This window comes from Crocuta crocuta, unplaced genomic scaffold, assembly GCF_008692635.1.
Source record: "Crocuta crocuta isolate KB4526 unplaced genomic scaffold, BGI_CrCroc_1.0 scaffold545, whole genome shotgun sequence".
In the NCBI taxonomy this organism is placed as follows: domain Eukaryota; kingdom Metazoa; phylum Chordata; class Mammalia; order Carnivora; family Hyaenidae; genus Crocuta; species Crocuta crocuta.
The window spans coordinates 1,885,255-1,892,665 of record NW_027551563.1 but is presented as its reverse complement, the minus strand read 5'-3'; positions in this window follow the sequence as shown (position 1 = coordinate 1,892,665).

The window sequence follows — 7,411 nt, the reverse complement described above, 5'->3', positions numbered from 1 at the left end:
GAAAGACAAATATCATATGCCTTAACTCATATGAGGAATGTAAGATACAAAGCAGATGAACATAAGGGGAGGGAAGCAAAAATGATATAAAAACAGCGAGGGGGACAAAACATAAGAAATTGAATTAAAAACAACTGCTAAGTGCCGTCTGGATGGCTCACTTGGTTAAGCAAAGCTCAGGTCATGATCTCACAGTTCACAAATTCAAGCCCCACATTGGGCTCTGTGCTGACAGCTCAGAGCCTGGAGCCTGCTTCAGATTCTGTGTCTCCCTCTCTCTCTGCCTCTCGCCTGCTCATGTCTGTCTCTGTCTCTCAAAAATGAATAAACATTGAAAAAATTAAAAACATCTGCTAAGAAAGTAATTCATAGCTATTCCATTTATAAGATTTATTATAATTACCTAAAAAACTGCTAAATATTAGGCAGTTTACTTTTTAATCTAAGGATACAATGCATTTTAAAATCAGTAACATGCTTACACTTATGTACATTTATTTTTCCTAATACAAATATTGCCTATGTTTAATAAACTTTTCATATTTGTGTATTTTCAGTCTGATAATTTAGTCCTTTAAAATTTCAAAATATTGATTTGGTTGCTGTTATTGAGATATAGAATGAAAGTGCTGCTTTGCAAAGAAAGAAAGAAATAGAACAAATGGAGGTTTGCTTCAAAATACTGTCTTACTACATGACCACATTACACTTACTATATGACAGCAGTTTAATCAGCCTTAAATTTTTCACTTCTTACTATTTTCTTAAATTCCTTTTTTGACATTCTATTTCTACTTACTCAAATATATGCTATGAGTCTATTTTATTTGAACACTGTTTTCACATATTCCATTTAATATATTGATAAACATAAATTTTAAGAAGGAAATCTAACATGGTTTTTATTGCTAAAATATTATAAATCTATGGAGCACCTGGGTGGCTCAGTGGTTAAGGGTCCAACTTCAGGTCAGGCCATGAACTCACAGTTCGTGGATTCGAACCCTGTGTCAGGCTCTGACCTGTCAGAACAGAGCCTGCTTCAGATTCTGTGTTCCCCTCTCTGTTCCTCCCCCACTCACACTGTCTCTCTCTCTCAAAAATAAATAAAGATTAAAAAATAATAAGTATATAAATTTAAATAATTATAAGTATAAAAATTGTCATCTTTATTTATAAACAACACCAGTTTTTGATAATTTGAGAAAACATAAGATCAATATGTTCAAATGAATCTTATTACATGATCACAGACTTTTCACGAGTTGTCCCCATTTATAAGATTTGAGCAATTAAACACTATGCTTTGGGATTAGATATTTAATATTTCCACTTNCTACAGTAAGTAGTAGACAGTGACTCTACTTTTTTCCGCCTCATCTTTTAAAAAACCTCATATACTATGGAAAAAATAGAGATTAAACATTTCTACAAAACATCAGGAAACGTCTTTTTGCTCATTAATCCTCGATACAGAAAACCAAAACTATTGTGATGGGAATCATTTATTGGACTTCTCAAAAAAGACTTGTCTGTGGAAGAATGACAATGTTGTTCATGCAGTCCCCAAACTTGGAAATAAAAATAAGTCAGATATTCACTAGTGCCAACTTTAAAGCAAATTTGCCATGGTAACCGTTACCTTGAAAGCCTGTGGTTGCAGATTTTTGCCAATTAGCAACTCCAAAGGGTGCTATTAGTTCCTTCAAAAACATAAGGGACATTTTTTTTTCATCTGTGATTGCAATTCCTCTTTTACAACATGGCATGATAAAAGATGGAATACATGATGGCATACCATTTAGTCTTTTTAATCATACAACTAGTTAACAAAGAGAACAGCTCATATTATGGTATAACACTTTGCAATAAAGAATAATTGCCCTTTGCTAAATCATCATCACTCTCCTCAAATTCATTTATTTAAGTAAATTGTGCCAGACCAACAGCAAAAAACCTAAACCACATGAAATATCTAGACAATATATTCTTTTTATAATGTCTATCATCTAAGGTGTGAGCTAGAGACTAGAAGACAAATATATAATGAGAAGCTTTACCACTTGAATAGGCAACTGGGAATAGTCTAAGAATTATTCTTCATAATTAAATATCAACTACATATTAGTATTGCTATTCCAAGAATATTCAATTTCCAATACATTTTTCATTTCTATCACTTTTCCTGAAATCTTTTAAGATTTTCTCTGCTAGCAGTGATGCTCTGTATTTTAAGAAAGTCAATCAGGACTATAAAATTATTACTAACTTGATTACTACCTGGGTTATTATCTTGATTGATATTTTGTCCATATTAGTATAGATAGGTTAGTGGAGCTGCACCAAACATAATGAAAATTAAAAGCATTTTGTTTTTTCATTAGAAATAAAAATTAAAAGCAATTTTCTTCTTTATCATTGGCAATATATTTCCATCCATTTACACTAGCAAAAAAATGTATAACACTATCAAAGGCATAGCATTTTTCATTTTGAGATTATACTTTAAATAATTTGGGCAAATCTAACATAATTGTCAAATAAGGATTGAGAAAATTGATTTTATTAAAATGATGGCTGATTATAACACAGCTCTAAAGCTAGGAATGTTAATAATTTTTATGTAATGTTACAAACTGCAGATAAAACTTTCTGTGGAAAAAAAATCCCCCAAATAATTGTATTTAAATTCTTCCTTGAAAATTGGATTTTTATTCCTAACCAAATTTGTTTTATTTTACTGCTCCATGAATTTGGATAACTTGTACTGAATACTAATTATGAAGAGGCTCTTTTAATATGAGTTGTCAGCCCAACAAAATGTCATAAATGAAATAGTGAAAAATGCTTATTAGTTTTCATATTCTGCCTTAATTTCACCAGCACTTTAAAAACATCCACGATAAGAGTAAATATTCAAGAGTGGTGATTTTTATGGAGCACTTCACCCTGCATTATATATATGTAGGATTTACCATCTCCATTTTTTTAAGAAAACTAACATGCTATACACTACATGTAATTTTTTCTTAGATTGCCCCCCTAAAACTAAACAGAAAGCACATAAATAGCTCTGCAGGAAAAAAATACAGCAAAACTTTGGTTTACGAGTATAATTTGTTCCAGAAACATGCTTGAAATCCAAAGCACTTGTATATCAAAGTGAATTTCATGACCCTTTGGCTCAGCTGTGATCACGTGATGTTTGGCATCACGTGCTACTTGAATTGCCAAACCTTGTTCATTTATCAAGTTGAAATGTATTAGAAATATTTGCTCGTCTTGCAGAACAAGTCACTCACAATCCAAGGATTTTCTATATATGCTAAAAAGATAAAAGAAACATATGAGAAAATAAAATTTCAAAGAAATGTCAAGTGTCAAAAAGGGAAGTTCTAAATATGATAGGAAATTTTATTATTCTGGAATAACTATTGTTGAAGTTGTGAAATATGAAAAACATGTTTTATTTTAAAACTAAATTTTATATTTTAAGATTCTTGATCCTTTGAAAGTTTTCTTTGCTCTGCCTTTGACCTTTGCTCAAGGAGGAAAGACTATAGTCTTAAGAGAGTACTTCTACCTGAAGACAGTGAAAGTTAACGTAGATAGAAAATACACTAGAATTCGCCACTGGCAGGTTCACACCACCTTAAATAAGAAAAAGAAAGATATCTATTTTCTCTGTAGGAAATAAGAATAGAATTTTCAGTGGTGGACCTCTTTCTGCCTTACACATGCCATATATTTAATTGGATTATTTGGTACATCAGTCTCTGCAAACCAAACAATGATTTAAAAATTTTTATTTTTTTTTAATTAGAGTGACTAATGTATCTCTTGGTAAAAATAAAAGTTAAATTAAGGGTTTCTTTTTAAAGACCATCTCTTAAGTCACATGAAGAGTTTAGATCTTATAGAGAAAAAATACAGTGAATATATACATTAAATAATATAACATGTTAGGTTTCCTTCGGTTCTGCTAATTATTTATTTTTTGAAGCAGTTACTGTTTTAAAAAAGCTAAGAGAAAAAAATTATAGAAAAAACAGAAGTGGCAGATTTTAGAAGAAATCAAACTTTTTGTCGTTTAAAAAATCACGAGAACGTAAATACAGACTTTATTTCAAACTAGTTGGACAGATAACTAAACTTCTTTTTTTCTTTTAAGTTTATATATTTTGAGAGAGAGAGAGAGAGAGATAGGGTATGAGCAGAGGAGGGGCAGAGAGTGAGGATGAGAGAGAATTCCAAGCAAGCTCCATGCTGTCAGCGCAGAGCTGGATGTGAGACTTGATCTCATGACCCTTGAGGTCAAGATTTGAGTAAAAACTAAGAGTTCGATGCTTAACTAACTAAGCCACTCAGGCACCCCTAAGCCTTTTTTTCCCCCAAAACCCAACAAACTATTCTTTATGAAAGTGTACTTTTTTCCTATCATTTAACATGAGCCTTGAAATATACCATCAAAGAGCATTCTTTTCCTTAGTTTATTCAGCTTTTCTGATCATCTAATGACCATGCAATGAGGAATTATAATTATTTTATTTCTCATTTTGTTTTCTGAATTTTCTTCCCTATTTTAAATGTTTAAAAATTTTGAATTTTGTGTAGGAGGATGATTAAGTAGGTGAAGGGGAATAAGGTGTACACTTGTGACGAGCACTGCGTGTTGTATGGAAGTGTTGAATCACTAAACTGTACACTTGAAATGAATATTACACTGTATGTTAATCAACTAAAATTTAAATTAAGACTTTTTAAAAAATATTGAATTTTGTAAATATAACCTTAAGATGCCTAAGCATGAAAAAGAAATAGAGACAAAACCTGAAGAGCCATTGAAAATTCTGTTGTTGCTTCACATTTGCCTGTATTTTCCCTTTAACTATGAGTAGTTGCTTGTCTTGATAGTAACAATGATTATTTTTCTCTATTATTAATGACAATGATGATGAAACTGTCTGTAGTCACTATAATCTATTCATTCACCCCACAGACCATACTGTGTACCCAGAGTTTGCAAATGATTGTGGTAGATGCTGAAGATATAACTAGGAACACAAGAGACATGTTCTCCCCCCCTCCCCCATGGAGTATATTACCAGTGTACAGGAAAAGATGTAAACATATCATTGCAAGTGTACGAAATAGGAAGTGCAGAGAACTACGAATGTACATTATGGTAAGAGCTAACAGAATCTTCTGGCTAAAGGAAGGTCTGTCTTAGGAAAGGAGGAAGTCTGACTTAGTGGAGAAGGGAAAAGATTATTGGTAGAAGGAAAAGAGGTTGGGATTTATATAGCTGAGAGAAAGCATGTTCCTATCCAATGAGACAAACAAAAGAGAGAGACAGAGAAAAAGAAAGTAGAAATAGCTATTGCTGGATGAAGCATTGAAGAATGTTGAAAATACTGAGGTCAGAGAACAGTCAGTTTCATAATCATGAGCTATGTAAGTTATGGACGGGATTATAGAATTCTATCTAAAAGATAAGGATAAGCAGAAAAGTGATGTGAAAAAAATAATTACTTAAATGTTTGTTTCTACTCAAGTGTCTAGAATAGATTAGGTAAGGGTGTGTGTAGGGGAACAATTCACACAGGATATCCATTTAGATGAGAATCAATATCAGTTAGATGCTGTTGTATTTATCTAAGTTAGGGATCACTGTGGCTTTCACTAAGTGGGTGGTATTATGGAAGAAAATAAATAAATTTAAGAGGTGAGTTCAAAAGATACTTGTAACTTAGAAACAACAGAATTGGATATTAATTGGGTGGTGTGCGAGAAATGAGAAGAGCAAGTAAACATACACCACTCTTAGTTTTCTATTTTAAAAACATAATAGATAGTACTGCCATTTATAAAGCTAACTCTTCACAGAGAAAAGAGCCATCAAAAAACAAACACCAAGTGATCCAAAGGAAAGGTCACTTGGATGAAAACAGAAATCTGGAGTTTGTGAGTAAATTTTGGGCTTGGTAGGCATTAAAATAGTGTCAGTTGTGTCAAGTAAACCAATGAGAGGGATTGTTTTGTGAAGGAGGTTACTATAGATGATGCATAGAATTATGTTAATGAGACAAGAAAGTTATTTACTGAATCTAGACTCTTAAATGAAGTATCAAAAAGAACATTATATTTGGCCACATAGCAAAGACCAGAATGAAGTCAATTGAGGAGTGAATAACAATGATAGGACACAACACAAATAATAACTAGAAGAACTCTGGACAGGAAAGTATCCAAAGCACCATGCTCCTGAAGAGTGATAAAATAAAAACCACCAGGCAGGTGCAAGACAAATTGCAGTGTGGGTGGCACATGTTAAAGCTTCTGTTTCATATCTTGAGCACACTTTATCTGTTCATCAGGTGATGGACATTTGAGATGTTTCCACTTTTTGGTGATTATAGATGATATTGCTTGAATGTGTGTGTGCGCAAGCTTTTGTGTGCATGTATATTTTCAATACTTCTGTGTATATATGTAAAAATGGAATTGTCAGGTCTTATAACAACCTTATATTTATCAGTTTGAGAATCTATCAAACTGCTTTCCATAAAAAGAATGTGAAATTATTATACATGCTATAATAAGAATGAACCTTGAAAACATATGCTAAATGAAAGGAACCCAACACAAAGGAGTACATATTACAAAAAACTACTTGTATGGAATCTCCAGAGAGTTCAATCTATAAAGACAAAACGTAGATTAGTGGTTGCCTAAAGCTGGGGTGGGGACAGGGGGTATGGGGGTGACTGCTGTCTGGTACGGATTTATTTGGGAGATGATACAAAATGTTTAAACTTAGATTGTGGTGATGATCACACAACTCTGCATACACCAAAGTTGAACTCTATCCTTTAAATGGGTGAATTTCATGGTATGTGGATGATATCTCAATGTCAATGTCTTAAAAAGTAATGAGGAGAAAAGGAGGAGAAAGTAGGAGAGGAAAAGAAGACGAGGTAGAGCTTAGGACAGTTCAGGAGCCTGGGTTCTGAAATATGCTGAATAAATCATTTACTTTTTTTTCATTTCTTCCTCTGAAAATTCAGACAAGACATGCTATCTCACAGCATTTTTTTGCAAGGATTGGAAGTGATGATGTTTACAGAGTGCTGTCTTCTGTTTTTGATATATAGTAACTGGTGACAGTTTTTATTAGAATAACCTATCAGAGGATTGGCTTAAATCTAATTTCTTGAAATGGACAACAGGATAATCATCTGCCTAATTCAACCGCTGTGAAAATAATGAGATAATTAATTTCAACTCCAAATTCATTTCAAACCAGGCATATTATGAGCTTAGTACCACACCCAAGGTAGTGTCCAGTAATGATATATTTATTGCAGTTTTATCAGGTGCCAATATCTGTGCTAAATACTTCACATGGGAT